Source organism: Marmota marmota, unplaced genomic scaffold (assembly GCF_001458135.2).
Source record: "Marmota marmota marmota unplaced genomic scaffold, marMar, whole genome shotgun sequence".
Lineage (NCBI taxonomy): Eukaryota > Metazoa > Chordata > Mammalia > Rodentia > Sciuridae > Marmota > Marmota marmota.
In genome coordinates this window covers 407,110-428,032 of record NW_025999871.1, presented here as the reverse complement: position 1 = coordinate 428,032, position 20,923 = coordinate 407,110, and the positions used below count along the sequence as shown (strand labels likewise).

Sequence of the window (20,923 nt, the reverse complement as noted above, 5' to 3'; positions counted from 1 at the left end):
GGGTTGACAGGAGCTATGGCTCGCGGCCACTGCCCAGTATCATAAGAGACTTATACTGCATATGGTTAGTCTGGGAAAAGATCCAAATTAAAAACTTCAAGTTCAAAACTATAGTTTCTACTGAATGTGCATTGTTTCACACCATCATAAAGTCGAAAAATTCTAAGTGAGCCATTGTGAGTGAAGGACCCTCCACAGTAAACTCTGACCTCGGTTTTCTCATACCTCCTGTGCCAGGGTGATGATAGCTGTTGGAGGATGCTTGCATGCTAACAGGCACTATTCAAATATGTGCTGGTCCATGGATCTCCTGGGCAATTCCCTGTAAGTGGCACTGAGCTTGGAAGACATGCTTTGGACCAAGGTCCTCTGATGAGCAGCTCTAGGCTAGATTCCTCTGTGCAGACCAGATGTTCACCTGTTAATTTTCAACAGGCTATACCCTGGTACACGAAAGGCTTCCAGCAGAGGGTGCCCTGGAGCCTGAAGCTAGGCTCCCATCCTAGGAACAAGAGGCACCCGCTGAGCACAACAGTGCCCTCTATAGTCTTCTCAAACCCACCCTCTGGACAACACTTAAGAACCCTATATTTGAGTACAGGCCTGGTCAAGGACCCCACTTGCAGAGTCCTCTCAGGAGGGGACAGCATTTGTAGCAACTTCTGTGGTAGATCAATACCCCATTCAAGCTTTTAAATTCTGAATTTCAGGCCTAATTGACTCCCCAGGGAGCAATACTAGAGTGTATCTCTACTGGTTCCCAAACCCTTTCCTTAGCCATACACAAACCAGTGTGTTCTCATCTTCATCCCATCCAGAAAGCAGGAGGTTTCTGGGAATATGCTCAGAGCTCAATGGGGTTCACCTTCTGTGTGTATAGGGTACAAGAGAGGTGATCACAGCAATCCCCAAGCACTGGACACTTGGCCAAACAAAAAGGGCAGATCCTACTCCCCACAAAGCACTGAATCCACGAATGAAGTTTGCATAAAGCTCCATGTTATTCATTCCTGGGGGATGGGATCACTGGGGAGGCTCCCCAGAGGAGGAGGCAGTGCCTGGGACTGAGACTGAAGGGCAGTGGAAGGTGTGTGTGGGTGAGGCGCTGGTGGTGCTGGGGAGAGGGTGAGGCAACTTAGGCTGGGGCCGGTGATGAGTTTGGAATTCCCAAGGGCTTTCCAGAAGCCAGAGGGCCAGGGTGGAGTGGGTTGTCCCTCCTGTCTTGCCTTCCAGCACCGGTCACTGCTGGGAAGCCCTGGGTGGGTGCTCATGGACAGCTGGTATACTCCACTTTGGCGGAGAACTGAGGTGGGCTGGGAGAACTAGTAGGAGGGAGGAGAGGTATCCTAGGCCCCAGGGTGAGGCCTTGCCCTGTGTTGCACTCAAGATAAGAATCGAAGGAGCTGAGGGGAGATGGTGACTAAGGCAGCCACCTTGCCAGCTGTGGTGCAAGAAGAAAGGCATGTCTTTGTTCAAGTTCAGGTTGGAGGGGACTGTTTTTTGGTCACAGGTCAGCCTCAGCAGGTCCTCCCTTCCCTACTGGTCCACATGGTCTGAAGAGGAGAAGGGAGGGGAAACATTTCATATGGTAAGAGAGGAACGTTCCTCACCCCATTTTAAAGACAAGGAAATTGAGGTTCAGAGCATGACTACAGCATCAGAAGGGCCAGACGGGAGGGAGCAGACGGGAAGTGACCCAGGATTGCTGTCCACTGACTTCGGACTTGATGAAGAAAGGGGTGGATGCATCCATGTTGGGATCGGCTCGGTCATAATCACTGACTCGGGGAGAAGGAGGTTTGAGAGTCAGGAAGATCATAAGAGTTGGAGCAGTGAAGCTGCTACAATTTGTGTTTCCCAGAGTTCATGTGTAATCCCAAGGCGACAGTGTTAAAAGGTGGGATCTGTGATAGGTGGTTAGGTCATGAAGGCTCTGCCCTCCTGAGTGGATAATGTCATAATCATGGGAATAGATTTCATCGTTTTGAGAATAGATTTGTTATGAAAGTGAGTTTGGAACCTAGTGTGATGGTGCTGTAATCCCTGTGATTCTGGAAGCTGAGGCAAGAGGATCACTAGTTCAAGGCCACCCTGGGCAACTTAGTGATACCGTGTCTCAAAATAAAAAAAATCAAAAGGGCTGGGGATGTAGCTCAGTGGTGGAGCAACCCTGTGTTTAATCCCAAGTACTAAAAAAAAAAAAAAAAAAAAAAGAGAGAGAGAGAGAGTTTGGCTTCCTTTTCCTTTTGCTTCTCTCTCCCCTCCACCCACCCCTTCCTCATCTTCTCTCTTTCCCATGCAGGCATAGGATCACTTGCTCTTCTCCCTTCAACTGTGGGATGAAATAGCCAGAAGCAAAAAGGCCCCACCATCTTGGACTTCCCAGCCTACAGAACTGTGACTCAAATACATTTCTGTTCATTATAAATTACTCACTCTGTGGTGTTCTACTATAGCAGCACAAAATGGGACGAAGATAGAAGCTGAGTTGAGCTTAGACCAGGGTGGGACATAATATGAGCCACACTCTGGACTGAACCAGAGCGCTGGAGTCAGGAACAAGGCATCAAGGCCATGGTCTGGGTATCCAGGAATACCTGGACTCTGCTTAGAGAACTTGGTTGTTTCCTGGTGCCATCCTCAATCCTCCGATATTTGAGGTCCTGTGTTCATATCCCTAACACTCTGCAGTTACACCCACAGCTCCCTTTAGCTAGGTCAGTCTCTTCCATCTCCTATAAGCACACTTCAGTCTCATCTTTCACTCTTATCCCTGCCTAAAATAGTCTAGACTTACACAAAGCTTAACCCTCCTTCCAGCTTTATCTCAGGAAGGCCCTTTAGGAAGCTCTTCCTGACCACTCCAACCAGAGGGACCTGGAATGTCTCTGGATCCTGGAACATGTTGACCAGTCACTCAACACTGGTATGAATACAAGGATATGGCACCAGCCATCCTGGAGAAAATATCGTCTACTGTCTTCACTGCATGGAATTGACAGTGATGGGGGAGAGAAAGACAATAACCAGGGAGATGAGCAAGTACACCATTGAGAAGTTTCCTTCCATTGAAGGAAATATGGTCCTTATGTCCTGGGAGATTGGTTCCAGGACCTACCATGGGGACCAAAATCCAAGGATGCTCAAGTCCCTTCTACAAAATGGTATAGTATTTGTATATAACTTACACACAATTCCCTATATACCTCAAATTATCTCTAGATGACTTATAATACTTAACACAATGTAAATGCTATGTAAACAGCTGTTATTCTATATTGTTTGGGGAATAATGACAAGAAAAAATGTGTACATGTTCAATGTAGCCACAACTTTTTTTGAAATATTTTTGATCTGTGGTTGGTTGAATTTTGATGTAGAACCTGCAGATATGGAGGGCCCACTGTACTCAGTGTACTGAGAAAGAGCAAACTTCTGGGTTTGGGGGCTGGGAAGGAGCCTACCACGGAGTTATGAGGACACACAGGAAATCCCAAGAATGAAAAGAGCCGACCTGGCTGGGATGCAAAAGGAAGGCTGGGGAGGCTATTGCCAGGAAGAGGGGGAGTGGGCCAGGAGGTATGGGAGAAGTTGCTGGCTATACATCTCATGGGCTAAAGACATGGTGACAGGTTTGGGCTTTATTCTAAGAGCAATAAGAAGCCACAGCTAGAGTCTTACATAGAAGCATGTAGTAACATATTTACACTGGGGGATGTTACCTCTAACTGCTGTGAGTAGACTGAATTAGAGAGGTTAATAATGGATTCTGGGACACCACTCTGAAGCCATGATGTTTGTTTGATTCAAGATAATGTTCCTGGATCAGAGTGGTGCAAGTGGAATGAGAATAGATGTATTTGGAGAGCAGAATCCACAAGACTTGGAGGATAAAGAAGGGGAATGCCCAGGATTCTGACAGAAGCAACCAGGTACTATATATAGTCCACTGAGGGGGGAAACTTAGCAGCAGACTCAGGTGCAATGGGGAGGAGACCATGAGTTCCTTGAAGACTCCCATTATTGCCATCTGCTATAAGCCAAGAGGTGATGCAGTCAAGAGGTGACCCACACAGAGCCTGCACTAAGTCATTTGGACTTTGAACCTCTAAAACTTCAAGATAGATAGCTTCCCAAATTTCCTATTTCTAGTATTTTGTTATAGTGACAGAAAGCGGACAAATGCATAGGAGAATATATGGCATCTGTCTGTGCCAGACTTATTTCACTTAACATAATGTGTTCCAGGTCCATCCAAATTGATGCAATGATGAGATTTCAGGCATTTCTAATAAGTTTCCAGGTGCTGTTGCTTTTACTGGTTGGCCCTTAAAGCATAGTTAAAGACTGAGACTTTTCTAGAACCTTCCCACTATCCCCTCTACCTCCATAATCCTGAATCCTTTCCTTCCCTCCTACAAACCTGAGTTCAGGTCCCATCATCTCTAACCTGTATCAACCATATCCTTGACACATCTTCCTTTGGTTAATATTTCTGACAGGTGTTCCCAAGAGAATCAAATGTTCTATGATGGATATTACTTATCCAGTGGCCTTTCAACTTGGGGGTGTGGTGACTCCAGGCCTCCACCCTATGGCCAAAGGCAGCTCTTTTAAGGTCAAATTGCTCCTCACCCACAGATGGTGTACATGGGACTAAAGGATGCATACAGAGGTGGTGTTCTGGAAAGACAGCCAAGATCAAGACCAGAAAATGTACTCTAACAGAGGCCAACAATGGGCCTGAGGGCCCTGGACCAAATTGAGGAAAGGCTAATGGCAGGGCCCTGCCATTCCAAAGAAGGAAAAGGGAGGGAAGCCCATAATCCTTTACTTGGTGCTATTAAATGGTTCTCAGATTTTTATAGGGTGGACTAAAATCACTTGTTAAAGCACACATGCCCTACTGTACAAAATGGTAACTATAATGAACAATAATGCATTGTACATTTCAAAATTGCTAATGGAGTAGATTTTAAATGTTTTCAGCCCAAAAATTATAATTATGTGAGGTGATAGATTTATTAGTCTGATTTAATCATTTTGTATTATAAATCAAAGTGTCACACCATATGCCATAAATAAATGCGATTATAACTCGACAATTTAAAAATGCACATGCTGTAGGGCCAACACAAAGAATTCTGATTCTGTATCTTTGGGGAAGCCATAATTTTAAAATAAAACAAAACAAATAAATAAAAATGATTCAGGAGCTGCAGATGCACAATGTTTGAGTGCTGCTGCTCTTCGTCATTGGTGCCAATGGCTCCACCTAGTGGCCTTTTGCAGGAGTTACAGCACCTTTCTAAAGGGAAATTAGTACTTTTCCCGTGGTCACTTGCACATGGAATCTCTTCTAATTCTCCCAACAGCTTTGCAGAAGAGAGGCCTATTCCTGTTTCACTGATGGGGAAAATGAGACTCAAAGAGTGAGGGGTGATCTCTCTAAAATCACACCTGAGAAGCAGAGGAGAATCTCAATCCACGCCCTGTTTTCTGTGTCAATGGTTTATAAATCTCTGGTAGTCAAAATCATCCAGGAAGCCTTTTTGAGCTGGAGATGAGGCCTTCAAAATCACTCACATATATTTGGCTCCTTACCCTCATTAGAAAGGGTGTATTAAAAGGCAGGAAGATATTTGCCACCCAGATCAGGGACTGGCCCTATATCTGGAGTGGGTTCTGGAGGCCTTTCCTTACTGGGTTGTTGAAAGTGGGGGATGGAGTGTTTCACGGAAGGAACTGGGGCCATGGGGGACACCTGGGGCTCAGGGAAGTTTCTACTTACCAACCATATTCTTGAGCATTTAACAATTAAGATGTGTGTTTACCTGGGAGACACACACACACACACACACACACACACAGAATTTTTTATACAGTTGACCCTCTAGGAATTTGTGGGTTTCACATCCATGGATTTAATCAACTGTGTATCAAAAATATTGGGTAAAAAAATTGCCTGAACATGTATAGACTTTTTTCTTGTCATTACTCCCTAAACTACATGTATGAAAAGTATTTACATGGCATTTATATCATATTAGGTATTATAAGTAATCCAGAGAAAATTTAAAGCATACAGGAGGATGTATATAGGATATGCCAATACTATGCTATTTAGAAAAGGAACTGAGGATCCTCAGGTTTTAGTGTCCAACTAGAGTATCCCCCATGAATACAGAGGGACAAAGGTACACACACACACACACACACACACACACACACAAGCATGGAGAAGAGAGAAGCGGAAACATCAGCAATTCAACTTTTGCAGCTAAAAAACAGAAGATACTTGAGTGGTAACAGATTTAGCTATGCACACCTGTTCTCTAGTTGAGGGATGTTTTCCCAAGACCTTGAGAGGATGAGAGAAAAGGCATGTTGGTCCTCTGATTCCCTAACACATTATAAAGGGGGACATCAGGGGCTGGGGTTGTGACTCAGTAGTAGAATGCTTGTTTAGCACAAATGAGGCACTGGGTTTGATCCTCAGCACCCCATTAAAATTAATTAAGGAATAAATTAATAGATATTATGTCCATCTACAACTAAAAAAATGTTTTTAAAAAAGCAGGGGACATCAGCAGTTAAAAGTTTCCACAAAGGAGTAGGGAACAGGTGAACTGGGCTATGACAGTACCCTCAGACGTCCTCAAGATCCCAATGAAGAGGGAGTTTAGGCAGCCTACCTAGCTGCTTAGCAAGGCCCAACAGTTTCAAGCTAGGAGAAGGGTATCTGCCATCTGCAATTCCAGGAACAAAGTCAGCCCCATTCTAAGTGTGTGCCTGACTGAGTGTCAATCAGGCAGTCCTACCTTCAATATTATGACTGTTTCTTCCATATAAATGTGAACGGAAGGATAAAAGCCAACTGATACCTGAGGAAAAACAGTTTCCTGAAAGTGAAACATCAAGAAAAAGACTCTTAAACTATGATTCTCATGGACACAGTTCAATTTTGGAAAGAGAAAAGAAATTGCAAAGGAAAACTCTAATTAGAATCCTCAGAAAGATTACAGGTGAGGTTGCATATTTTATCATCAGCTAAAAGATGTCTGCAACTTGCTTTTTTCTCTCAATATTGTTTTTGAGCTTTAGTCATCATAAATAAATCAAGTAGTTAATCTGTTCCACTTTCTCTGCGTGCATGTTATACAGTGTATTGAATGACAGTTGATTCTGGGTTCTCATTTTTGCTTTGTTTATATTACAAACGATGCTCAACAGCCCTGTGATCTTGGGAAATTACTTTTAACTTCATGGGGCTTCTGTGTATAGACACCTATTCTTTTTGTACATACTTACTTGTAAAATGAGGGTGACAGGAGAGCTTACCACATAGGTTTGAAATGAGGATTAAATGAATTCATAAAAGTAAACCCTTAAACAAGTGTGATGCTTCTCAACTACGAATAATTTTTGTACGCTGAGAATAACTGGAAAGGCCTGGAGACATTTTTGGTTGAAAAAACTGGTGGGGATGCTACTGGCATTTGACAGCTAGTGGCCAGGGATATTGCTAAACATCCCATAATGCACAGGGCAGCCCCCTCTTAACAAAAACTTACCCACTCCAAAACAGCAACAGTGCCAAGGGTGTAGTGTCGGGTGCAAAATAAGTAGTCAATAAATATAAGTCCTTTTTTTAGAGCTGCAATGAAATTTATTTTCCTTATTGTCTACATACAAGTCTAAGGGTCTTTAACAGAAATCATTACTCCTTTCAAATAAATAATCATGAAGCATTTACCAAAATTGTTTTACGCAGAAATCTAAGTAAATTCTAAAACATAGGATTTGTTATCAAGCTGGGTTTTTTGTTTGTTGGTTTGGTTTGGTTTGTCTTTTGGAATGGGAATTGAACCCAGGAGTGCTTTACTAGTGAGCTATATCCTCAGTCCTTTTTATTCCAGGCTGATCTTGAATTTGTGATCCTCCCATTTCAGTCCCTCAAGTTGCTGGGATTACAAGCATGCACCACAATGAGTACTGTCTTGTCTTTTTTTTTTTGGTACCGGGATTGAGTTCAGGTGTACTTGACCAATAAGCCACATCCTCAGCCCCCCCCCCTTTTTTTTGTATTTTATTTAGAGACAGGGTCTCACTAAGTTGCTTAGTGCCTTGCCATTGCTGAAGCTGGCTTTGAACTCATGATCTTCCTGCCTCAGCCTCCTTAGTCACTGGATCACAGGCATTCGCCACCATGCCCACCCACCATGCCCACCCACCATGCCCGGCCCAAGAACTGTCTTATCATGAAGTAATAACTGAGAAAATAACCACAAAAAGGAGCTTCACCCTGTTTCACCTTTACCCTCCTGCTGCTTTCCTAGAAGTCTAAGACCACTCAGAATTTTAAAATTTCATAAATAACTATTTGTTAAAGAAGAAACACAACATGAAATATTAATTCATAATGTAATACTGATGAGTATATTATACCTTAAAAATTATTGAATACAAAATACAGACAAAAGAAAATGCAGGAAAAGGAGTCTCATGGAATTTCATAAAATAATGGAAATTGAAAACAAAGGAAATAAGCATTCACTTCTACAAATAAAATGAACCAGACTGTAAATATTAAGAGAGTAGGAGGAGAAAATTAACAAAGATAAAAAATAAGCTAATGAAATACAAACCAACTGCAACCTTACCAAATGACTACTTTCTAAAATGTCAATAAAAATAAATAATAAAATGGATAAAACTCTGATTCAAAGTCTACCTTTAAGGAAAGGGAAAAGCTAGGAATAGAAATTAACAAAATGAGGAATGACAAAAAGATTATATATAGAACATTAAAAATTATAAGAAAGGTCTGGGGGTATAACTTAATGGTAGAGCATGTGCTTAGCATGTGCATGGTCCTGAGTTTAATCCCCAGCACCAAACAAAAAAATTAGAAGAAAAAAATCTGCTTAAGATGGAGAGTTGAGGGGCTGGGGTTATGGTTCAGCAGAAGAGTGCTTTCCTAGAATGTGTGAGGTCCTGGGTTTGATCTTCAGTACCACATATAAGTAAATAAATTAAATAAAGATATTGTGTCCAACTACAACTAAAAAATAATTTTTTAAAAAAGATGGAGAATTGGGGCTGGGGATGTGGCTCAAGTGGTAGCGCGCTTGCCTGGCATGCGTGCGGCCCGGGTTCGATCCTTAGCACCACATACAAACAAAGATGTTGTGTCCGCCGAAAACTAAAAAATAAATATTAAAATACTCTCTCTCTCTCTCTCTCTCTCATTCTCTCTCTCTGTCTCTCTCTCTCTCTTTAAAAAAAAAAAAAAAAAAAAGATGGAGAATTGACTATACCCATCTAATTTTAATCATTCCCTGAAACCTATGAAAACTGTGGTAAAAGAAACAATAAAATGAGAAGAAAAGAGAGCAGGATACAATAACAAAAATTTGGAAGCTGAAAAACAGGTACTTGAGTCAGAGCTGACTTAGACTCCCAACATTTAAACTAATCCAGGAGGAAGGAAAGCTGAGAAACAGGATTAAAGCCTCAAAATATGGGCCCTGCACTATAAGCTGGGCCATCCAATCCAGCAGCATCGATACAGCAATGAAGTTCTGGGTCACCCCAGCTAGTATTCCGCAGCCAGAGCCCTGACTCTGGTACTATCCACCTTCAGCAGCAGCAAAGCCTTAGAGTATCCCAGACCCTGCTCTATAATCAGGGCACTGGTGGACCTGCATTGGCAGCATCAGCAGAGTTCTGTGTATCTCTGCCCTCCACACAGTGACATAAGGAGACCCCAGGTTCTGTCCCTTCTTCCCCAAAAGGACAGCTAGCAACACCCCAAGCAAACTTGAGAGTGAGGCCTGCTACCATAGAAGGCGCAAGAAGAAACAGTGAAAACCCCAATAGCACTAGAAGAACAAAGCAGACCAGAATAGGATTGCAAGACCAAAATATCATCAGAACTCAAGCTCACAAATGTAGACAGAACCTACATGCTAACCTGGATAACTGCCCGCTAAAATAGAAGATTTAAATAAGATTAAGGATCCCTTGCATAATAACCAAAATATGAAGGGTGCAATGGAAAAATCACTCATCATTTCCAGAACCAGGAAAACCACATTTTGAATAAAGGAAAACAATCAAATGACACCAGTACTAAGATGAGTCAAATGTTGGACAAGGATTTGAAAGAAGCCATCACAAAAAATGCCTTAATGACCGATTACAAATCTTCTTGAAATAAGTGAAAAACTAAAAATCTCAGAAAATAAAAAAGAACCAAATGAAAATTACAGAACTGAAAAAAAAAAAAAAACACATAAGAATCACAATTTAAAAGCTCTCTGGACAGACTCAGGAGAGGACGGCCATGACAGAATAGAATTTGTGAACTTGAAGGCAGATTGATAGAATTTATTCAATCTGAACAACAGAGAAAAAATAGATTGAAACAATAATGAACAGACTCAGGGACCTAGGGTAATTCATTAGTTGTTCCTTGTCTGCAGTTTTACTTTCCACAGCTTCAGTTATACAGTCAACTGCAGCCTGAAAATATTAAATGGAAAATTCTAGAAATAAACAATTCATAGATTTTTAAATTGAACACTGTTCTAAGTAGCATGGTGAAGTCTCATGCCATCCTGTTCTGTTCCACCCAGTCAAGAAACATTCCTTTGTCTAGTGTATCCATGCTGAACATGCTACCTGCCTGTTAGTCACTTAGTAGCCATCTCAATTAGCAGTGGTATTGCAGTGGTGGTAGTGATATTACAGTGCTTCTGTATAAGTAACTCTTATTTTACTTAGTAATGGCCCCAAATGCAAACACTTTTATAGCATATTATTATAACTGTCCTATATTATTAGTTATTTTATTTATATCTTACTGTGCCTACTTTATAAATTAAACTTTACCATGCATATATTTGTGTAGGAAAAGTTTGGTGCTATCTGCAATTTTAGCATCTACTGGATAGTAATTCTTTTCTATCCAGTAGTTTCCTCTTATCCTCAGGAATTACTATCATTAGAGTTTCTGAAGGAGAGGACAAGAATGTGAATCCAAAAAGGTATTCAAAGAATCAATAGCTGAAAACTCCCCAAACTTGGCAAACGACATGAACCTAGAGATTCAATAATTAGAGAGAAACTCAAGACCTTGAGAAAGTCCAAAGAAGTTCATACTAAGACATAATAATTAAACTTCTTAAAAACAATAGAGAAACCTTTAAAATAGCTAAAGAGAAAGGAGGCATTATCTATTAAGAAACATATTTGTTAATTATCTATTAACAAATAGATAACAGCAGATTTCTCACCCGAAACCATAGGGCAGGAAGAAGTGGTACAACATATTTTTCAAGTTGCTGAAAAATATATCAACTCTAAGGCTCTATGATCTAGTAAAATTGTCCTTGGGGATGAAGGGGAAAAGAACAATATCTTAAGGTGAAGGAAAACTAAGTGAATTTGTTGCAGCAGATCTACCTTTAAAGAAAGGATAAGGGAGACTCTCCAGAAACAAAGAAAATGATAACTGAAGAAATCGGGGGCCTTTCTCTGAAAAGAAAGAACAATGAATGGGTGAATAGAATTAAACATAATAGACCACCCTTCACCTCACAGGTTTTATTTATTTATTTTTAAATTTTTTTTAGTTGTAGATGAACACAATACCTTTATTTATTTTTATGTGGTGCTGGGGATTGAACTCGGTGCCTCACACATGCTAGGCAGGCACTCTACCACTGAGCTACGGCCCCAGCCCCTCATGGGTTTTATTAATCACATTTTATGGTTGAAGTAAAAGTAGCACTGCCTCACATGATGCTCAATGTATGTAGAACAAAGACTTAAGAAAACTATAATTTTAAAGTGGGTAGGGGCTTAGGGTGTAGTTCAGGGTAGAGCATTTACTTAGCATACACAAGGCTCTGAGTTCTATCTCCAGTGTTGCAAAATAAATATAAATAAAGTGGGGCAGGCAAAAAGACCAAAATGGTAAAATGACAGTAGTAGGTTGTGATGTTACTTATATATATGGTAATACCTAGAACAACTTCTCAGGAAAAAAAAAAAAGATACACTACAGCAACTTTATAAAAATAACAAGTAAAGCTGAAAAATATCCCAGCAACCAGGAAGAAGGCAAGAAAACAAATAAGAAAAATCAGAGGCACACTAAACAGAGGGAACAAGAAGAAAACAAAACATAAAATGGCAGACTTGCTCTAACAAATCAACAGTTGCTTTAAATGTAAATAGTCTGAATGCACCAATCAAAAGAGACTAGAACAGTGAATAAGAAATCATAGCCCAATTATGTTTTCTGCAAGGAACTGACATCAAACATAATGACATAGATAACTGAAAGTAAAAAGATGGAAAAAGAAAGGATCTCCAAGTCAAGATAGTTTCACTGAAGCATATCACCAAATATAAAATCTGTTTCTCGAAATTGAAGAGGGACACTTCCCAACTCATTTTATGGGCTTATTTTACTCTGATACCAAAACCAGACAAAGATAATAAAAATGAAAACTACAATGGACAAAAATACTCAAGAAAATGTTAAGAGAATCAAATTAAAAAATGTTTTTAAAAAACGTACCAAGTGGAATTTATTCCAGGTATGAAAGGCGAAAAGTCAAAATCTGGGTGTGAGGGTACACACCAATTATTCTAGCAACTTGGGAGGCTGAGGCAGGAGGATCACGAGTTTGAGGACATCCTCAGCAACTTAGTGAGATCCTGACTCAAAATATAATTTTAAAAAAATGACTCTGAATGTAGCTCAGTAATAAAGCACCCCTGAGTTCAATCCCCAGTTTCCCCCACCCCTGAAAAAAATAATTGAAAAAAGAAGTCATATAATTGTATCAATTTAAGGCAGGAAAAAGATTTGACTAGATGCAGCAGCCACTTATGATAAAGCATTTATGATAAAATTCTTAGCACAACTAGAAAAAAGGATAACTTCCCCAACCTTATAAAAAGCATACAAAAACCTTTAGCTAGCAATGTACTTAGTGGTGAAGACCAAATGCTTTCCTCTGAGATTGGTGACAAGTTGTCTACTCTTTCCACTTTCATTCAACACAGTATTGAAAATTCTAACAACTGCAAGAAAGCAAGAAAAATCAAATGAAAGCAGAGATCCCAAAGGAAAATATAAACTTTAAAATATCTTGTGATCTTCACCTCAATAAAAAGAAAATAAAGAAAAAAAGAATTGGAGAGAAAAATTCTTCCTAAAAATTGTGAAGAATATGAAAATATCTGGCTATAGTTTCCACTGGTGATAGTTAGAGATACTGCTCATCCTACTGGAATCTGATACCTCTATAGTCCCCTCTCTGTTGCTAATAATAGTATCACAGACTGATTAAGTCATAAAGAAAAGAGGTTTATTTCAGCTTATGGTTCTGGTCCAAGTCTGAGGGGTTGCATCTAGTTATGGCTATCTTGCTGGCAGAGTCTCAAGATGGCACAGGGCATCATATGGTTTTATAGTTTGGATCTGGAATGTCCCCCAAAGGCTCATATATTGAAGGTTTGGGCCTCTGTCTATGGAGTTATTGGGAGGTAGTGGAATCTTTAGGAGGTGGGGCATAGTGAGAGGAAGTTAGGTCATTAGTGCATACCTTTCAAAGGGGTATTGGAACTCCAGCACCTTTCTATCTGTCTCTCTGTTTCCCGGCTACAATGAGTTGAACAACTTCATTTACCATACATTTCCACCATGATATACTACTGCCTTGCTGCAAACACAAAGAATACAGCCGAGTGACCATGAACTGAAACCTTGAAACTGTCATCCCAAATAAACTTTTCCTCCTTACAATTTGATTATTTCAGCTATTTTGTTACAGTAATGGAAAGCTGTCTTATACACAGAGCAAGTGATGGGGGATAGGGAGTATGCAAGAGATCTAGCCAAACTGGCTGTTATAGCAGAACTATGCTAAGATAATCCATTAACCATTTAATCTATTAATCACATGAATGGATTTATGCATCCACTAGGGTAGAGTCCTAATCATCTCTTAAAGGTCCTACCTGTTCCCACCTCTTAACATATCATAATGGGGATTAAATTTCATTAAGAGTTTTGGAGGGGAAAAACCATATTCAAACCATAGCATCATTTATTACTAAAAATGGCAGGAAATGCTAAATTTCTTCCCATCCTGCCTGGTTCACAGAACCATTTCCTGAATCCCATTCATACAGCTCTTGGTACATGAACTGCAGAATAAGAAGGCCTACCATAGGACTATAAGTTGGAAGGGACCTAGGTCTCTGAATCACTATAATAAGGAAAATTACCTGGTGACTAGGAACACTTCAATGGAGTGTTATCAAGAATAAATCATCAGTGTTTTAAGCCACAGAATTTTCAGAGGCACTGTTCTGATATCTCATTTAATCTTCAGATGACCCTGTAAGTATCATGACCTCCAGTTTACAAATGAGGAAACCAAGGCACCATGAAGTTCAGCAACTTGAAGGGATGCAGATGATGGGAGTGGAACCAGGATCTGAATCTGTTTACTTCATCTGTTCATTGGAGTGCCTAGCTTTACATTGAGCTAATGAATTCCCATTCCTGCTTAAATTACTTGCAATTAGGTTTCTATTCTAGAAACTGAATGAGTTCTAATAAAATTCAGACTGTGGCCCATCAATAAGGTTATGCATGAGGAAACCTGAATGTCTGTCACCTGGTCCCCTGGATAGATGAAGTCCCTATGGCCCCTACCAAATTCTCTGTATTTCTTCAGATTTTTGCTTTTAGCTCCTCTTAGGTCCCCCGTAGAGACCCCTCAGAGATTCTGGACCAATCCACTGCCCAAGGAGGCAGAGGAGTAGCCCATAGGGCCATCAGTTTACTGTAGAGGAATATTGTGAGTGTCTTCAAAGTGAACATCATTCCTTAGCTGGCTTACTATGGCTTCCCAGAGGGCCTGGAAAATTAGGCTGACAAGGTCAGTTTTTAGAGAAACTTAACAGGCCTCATGTTAAATTCACCTGACATGAACATAATCACCTTTTGCTAAACTCTTTTAGGCCAGTATCTGTAATAAACATCTTTCAAAATCCCTTCCTAGTTCAGCCTCCAACACCTCAACATTCCATAATAAGTAGTAATAATAAGTAAGGTAGCTCAAAATGTTTTTCACCCAAGGGAGTATCAGTGATTAATCTGCTTGTAGGCACTGGCATCTTGCAATATCTGAGTGGGAGGAACCGCCAGGCTTTCATTGGAACTCACAATGCCAAAACAGAGTTCCACCCATTGCCTTGAACGTCAGAGCTGACGCCAGCTGCTCAGATCAAATGCCTGAAGGACATCCTTTACTCTCCGTCTCTCACTCCACACATCCAAACCATCAGAAAACCATGGAAGGGTACAATAAATATAAAGCAGTGTCCAAAACTGTCTGGAGTTTTGTTGGGTTCTTTTATGTTTTTTCTCCAGATTGGACAATTAGACCCATTTGTTTAAATTTAGAGCTTCTGAAACGGTGTCTGTTGGTTAAAGAAAAACACTTGGGCATATTATTTGAAATATTACTAACATACTGTTTAAAAACAAAGTTGTTCTGTTTCTAGATGTTTCGGGCATACTTATTAAGCCTTAAGTCAAACAACATGTTTTGGCCATGCCTAATTGGACTTCTAGTCCTGAGAGTAAGTATACTTACCTAGTATGGGTGATTGAGCCTCAGATGTTTTGTTTTGTTATTTGAGGCCAAAGCATTGTGATCAATTCAAATGGGGAGTGTGGCTGGGTGGGGATAGGAATAAATGCTTTCTTCGAGCCTTTTGCTTTTTTTTTTTTATTTTTTAAAACCATGGCTACAATTGTTGTTTTTTTAAACAATGGAAAAGGAATGTTAATCTTTTAAAAAGTGTCATATACTTAGAAACAGACTTGCTGCCTTTTCCCCTTTCCATCAATTCTCTAAGGTGAATCTTCAGGGAGCGTATCTGAGCTCTGAATGTAAGCCCTCTCTCTCCCACATACTAGGGCATTGAGGTGACTTCTCCTAACTTCACATAATGGCAGTGAAACCAGGACAAGACAGTTACCTGGAAAAGCAGCTGGCAGGAAGCCTGTTCATGTGCAGGTGGAGTCTTGATAGAATGGACCTCAGGCCTGTGCCTCTTCCAGCCTTTCTGCTTCTGTTCTGCTTTCTTACAAAAACATCTCCAATTTTTCTCTGCCTCTCCCTAACCCTTTGCATATATGCTTTGGGTGAAGTTGAAGACTATTGAACTCCAGGAGGGGGCATTCAACTTCTTCCTGGCCATGGTATGACAGTCTTCTGAATGTGTTCGGTTCAGCGCTGGAAATGAAAGTCAAGCCCAGGATGTTTGTTCAGCTGTCTAGGGGGAGCTCTGGGCTTTAACCTAATAGGAGCAGGCATCCATTTTGATTCAATATGGCACCTGATGTTAAAGTCACTATGGAAGTAGGAAGATCTGAGTGGCTTTAGCCCCTAGATTAAGCTACACCTAAAGCTGGTAGTATGCTTTTTCTGATCTTTCAAAGCTATTTGAGCCAACTAATTCCTTTTCTTTTTTCTTAAGAAAAAAGAAAAGGAATTAGATGATTGGATTTCCAATCATCTTAAGACTAATATAGTAGACCCAGAGACAAAGAGTAATATGAGAAAGATAAGATTAGGACCTGAAAATTTGTCAATTATACTAGGCCCCATCTGAGGAAAACTGCAGCTTAGAGGCCTTGAGTCCCCAAAAGGAAAAGAAGATAGCTAGAATGTGTCATGTCCTTGGCACTACACAGGGGTGAAGAGTTTTGATTATCAGTCTTGTCCCTGGGCACCAATCTTTTAGTTCTAAAGAGGTGTCAGATTATTAAAACTAAATAGTGTGTATATTTGAGGCTCATCAGGAAAGCTCTATTTTAGCTTGGCCTTCTTTGTGCTCTTCTACTGGAAAAAGATTCATGGATCTTCGACCACAAGCATTCTGGTCTCATAGCAGTTCAGTTGTCTTGCATCAACCTGGGACCTGCTACATTTGGCAGTCTCTTGTGAATTTTCATTGTTATAGTCAATCTGTTTAACAACGCCTGTTTCAGGGAACCCTGGCATTTTGTGGAGGTAGTCTACCTATATGGCTTCAAATAACTCCATCATTCCATGTATGTACATGCAGCTCCTCCCTGGCTTATATCCTCTCTTCTTGAATTTAGATTAGACTTGTGATTGTTTTCATGGGCAGAATACAGGGGAAGTGACATTCTTCAGAAGGCCTGGCAACTTCTACTTCCTTACTCTTGGAACCCTGGGTTGCCATGTGAAAAAGGACAGCCAGAAAAGTGAGAGAATGAGGTACTACACAGAGATGCCTGGTTGGGGAACACTGAGGTGCCAGACATCCAACACTGAGCCCCCCTGAGGCACAGGCATGAGAAAGCACAAGTGAGACCAATATAACTGTCCAGCTGAGCACGTGAATCATGAGATATAATCAAATTGTTGCTTTATGCTGCCAAGATTTTGTTATGCAACTAGACTTCCCCTCCTCCATACACACTGTGCCAATCACAAAAAAAAGCAACTCCTTCTGGACACATGAATTACAAAAAGGCCCCTCTTTCTCTACACTGGAGCACAGGTTGCCAGGGCACAGGAGGAGAACCAGCTGGATATCTGTTCCACTGGCCCCTCAGGCTGGTACTTTATGTATAGCTACACAACTCCAGTAGTCTGGGGGTTAGAGGTTGTGTAGAAGGATGTCTAAGTAATTAGTCAGCCTGCACTTGTTCCCATTAATCCCATACCTGTGCTTAACTTTTGCATTGCTTTGCCCTTGACCTGTGTCTTGTGGAACTTGTAGAGGCTTAGGCTGTCACTGCTGTCATGGCAAATAGAAGGCAATGATCAGCTCAAGCCAATGCTGAGGAGAAGCAAGTACAGAACTCTTGTTCTGAATAGATCATTTGGATCTTTGAATAGTTTCTGTCCCTCAATCCTTTTCTCATCCTGCCAACTCTTCTCTGTCCCAGGCAACAGTTATCCATTTTGCACATTCTTAAGCAATTCTTTGTGAGGGCCAAATGATATTGGTTGCTATCATTCGTTCCTGCAACCTATTTCACTCTCATTTCTTCAGGGTTGATGTTTCAGGAAGGAGCAAGTAGTCCATGTTCGATTGCCATGCAGGTGCGTGGTCAGTTATATTCTTCAACATAGTCTCTAGTGCAATTTAACAGCCTGCTGGGTGTTACTCTTCCCTAGACTTACTCAGAACAGGGTGGGGTCTGATTCATCTCTGTGCCCAGACTATCAGTCGACTATTGCTTACTGATGCAAGCATCACGAATCAGATTACTCCTTCTCTACTCACCTTCAATCACTACAGTTTGTCCTGAACAGAACAGCCTGATCTTTGAACACAGCTGTGGTCAATAACTCAAGCGAGGGCCGCAAAACTGTCCATTAATTTATCAGACTGAACTACCATTAGTGGACCGAAATGGGCCATTAATTTGTTTTCTGCAAAACTGAAACAGGAAGAATTATTCGACTTGTTAAAGACTGAGTATTTGGTCTAAAGATTAAGACACTGGCTGAGGTTAAAAGTCTGCAAGCTGATCTGTGTTCCCAAGCGATTGACAGGCGAAGGCCTGAGAAGAAATCGCGAGAAGCAAAATAAAAGAAAAAAGTGAAGAGATAAAAGTGAACCACCAGAGACAACAAAAGAGATGAAACAAGGGAGGATCGTTAGGAAGAAAAGAAAAATAGACGCAACGGTGCAGGAAAGGAGTGAGAGCGGGAACAGAGGGTTGGAGGGCGGTCCCCGCAGCGCGCCGGGCCGGCTCAGCGCTCCTCAGAACAGGGAAGAGGGGGCGGGGCTTCGGGCGTTTGAAGAGCGACACCCCCCTAACCGGACGCAGGATGGTTGCATCTGGACGCAGCGACCAATGGGCGGCCGGGATGTTGGAGCGGCGGCGGCGGTCGGGGCGCTAGCTGGCTGGGGGACGGCGGCCGCCGCCATGATGCTTGTTTGCTTTCAATGAAAAAGAGGGGGGCGCGAAGGAGGAGGCGTCGGCGTCGGTGGCGGCGGCGTCGGCGGCGCGGAGGAGAAGGCGGCGGTGGGCGCAGCGACGAGGGCGAGCCAGGGGGCCGAGAGGGCGGGAGGGCGTAGTGGTGGCCCATCGGGGCGGCTGAGGCGGGCAGCTGAAGCGGTAGCTCTCGGAGTGGAAACAAAGACCGTCGGCTGAGGCGGCAGAGGAGCGGCGGTGGCGGCGCTGCAGCAGCGGGCGGGACTGGTATGGTGGTTCCACAGGTCAGACCCCGCTGCACTCAAAGGGAGGAGGCGGTGGCAGCGGCGGAGGAAGGCGGCGCACCTCGAGAGGTGAGCGAGACGGGCCCGAGGCCGGACCCGGGCTGCTCCCCGACCGGCCGCGCATGGACCTTCAGGTCGGTCGTGCCGCTTGTAGCCGGAGCACGCCGGGATAGGTTGCGGGCAACTTTAGTTTTATGAGTGGCACTCACACTCCTCTGCCAAGCTGGCGGCTGTTGGGGGCGCCCTCTCGACGCGACCGCCTTTCCGGGGCCGCGCCTCCGTGCCGAGTCTGGAGGACGTTGATTGACGGCGGTGGAGGCGGCGCGCAAGGGGCGGGGGTGGGCACCCTAGTTCTGGGACCCAGGCTCCGGTCACCCTCAGCAGCCGGTATCCCTGTTTCGTGTCCTGGACGGGTGGCAACTTTGAAAGTGACTCTGGGAGTGCGCGCTGTGGAGTGTGGAACTTCGCACTCCGTAGCCGCAGTTACCGCCAAGCGGGAAACCAACCGCTCCCCCCTCCCCCCGAATTTTTAAAATTCAGTTTAACTCAGATATTTTTGGGGGAAGCGGTGAATTACATGCTTAAAAAAGCACTTAGCACCAGATAAAAAGAGAGATTTATAGTATGGTTTTGTTGAGGTCACGGAGATAGTACTAATTACTTAAGCAGTTTTCTCCAGTAACGCAGATTAAATCTTGGCTTTTCATTTTTCAGCACCAGTCATTTACTGTGGGAACCTTTTTTTCCCTTTGACTCTTAACACCGCTCGTTCCCTGAGAGAGCTTGCTAATAGACACCTGTAACCTTTTTTCTTTAACTGTTAACCAAACGACAACATTGTGAATGGTCGTCTTGCTTGATCTTGGATTTGCTGTTACTGTGTTAAGCTGACGTTGTTGAAATAATCTGCTTAAATTTGAGTTCTTATATTTACCTGTTTTCCAGGTGAATTGTCTCATCATTGCTAGTACTGAATATTCTTGCTTACTTGCGCCTTGGAATTTAACTTTGGAGAGGAAGAAAGTAAATATGAATAAGACAAAAATAAAATGGTGTGTAATGGCACTTTGTATTTTTCATAGTACACTAAAATTTATCACCACTTCAGAACAGTTTTGAAGGGCTTAGGAGCTGTTGTTGCTACTGATCAAAAGGTTTTGAAGACTTTCTTTTTTGGTAATTGTTGCTAAGATAGTTACCACAGTCCTTAATGTGTGTGATGACTTTTAAAATTCAGAATAAAAGTTACTTAATGTCTTCAGTTCAGCTATCTAGTCCAGTCATCTTGCTGTAAACAAAATATTTGAACTGCTGCTCATGAGAAAACTGAGACCTAGAAAGGTTAAATTGACTTGTCTTAAGATATAACAGTTATGTGGAAGGCATGAGAGTGTGTAATTGTTGATGATTTGTTCCCTTGGGAAAGAAGGGTTTTTGGTTTTTTTTTAATGGATAGAAGTTATTTAAGGTAGTTATGGCTGGTTAATTCTCAGTAGAGGAACAGGATGGTTACTGAAATGGTCAAAAGAGACTGTGTGATAAAGATACTTTTTTTTTTTTTTTTTTTGAGACTGAAGTTTCTCCCTGAAAGTCAATCCTTGCATAATTTCAGATGATA

At 41.9% G+C, this 20,923-nt stretch overlaps 1 protein-coding gene across 6 annotated transcripts in view; it reads left to right on the top strand.

The window, feature by feature from the left end:
* The first annotated feature begins 18,982 nt into the window (after positions 1 to 18,982).
* The window catches only part of Cnot6 (CCR4-NOT transcription complex subunit 6), an 81,078-nt gene continuing 79,137 nt past the window's right edge, over positions 18,983 to 20,923 (top strand). Inside the window, exon 1 of one of the 6 annotated variants that reach the window (XM_048784549.1) lies at positions 18,983 to 19,374. The gene's annotated coding sequence lies outside the window, so the exon portion shown is untranslated. Of the gene's footprint in view, positions 19,375 to 19,418; positions 19,440 to 19,681; positions 20,358 to 20,923 lie in introns of those variants that run through there. The other 5 variants (XM_048784529.1, XM_015506422.2, XM_015506421.2 and 2 more) reach the window with 5 other exon arrangements.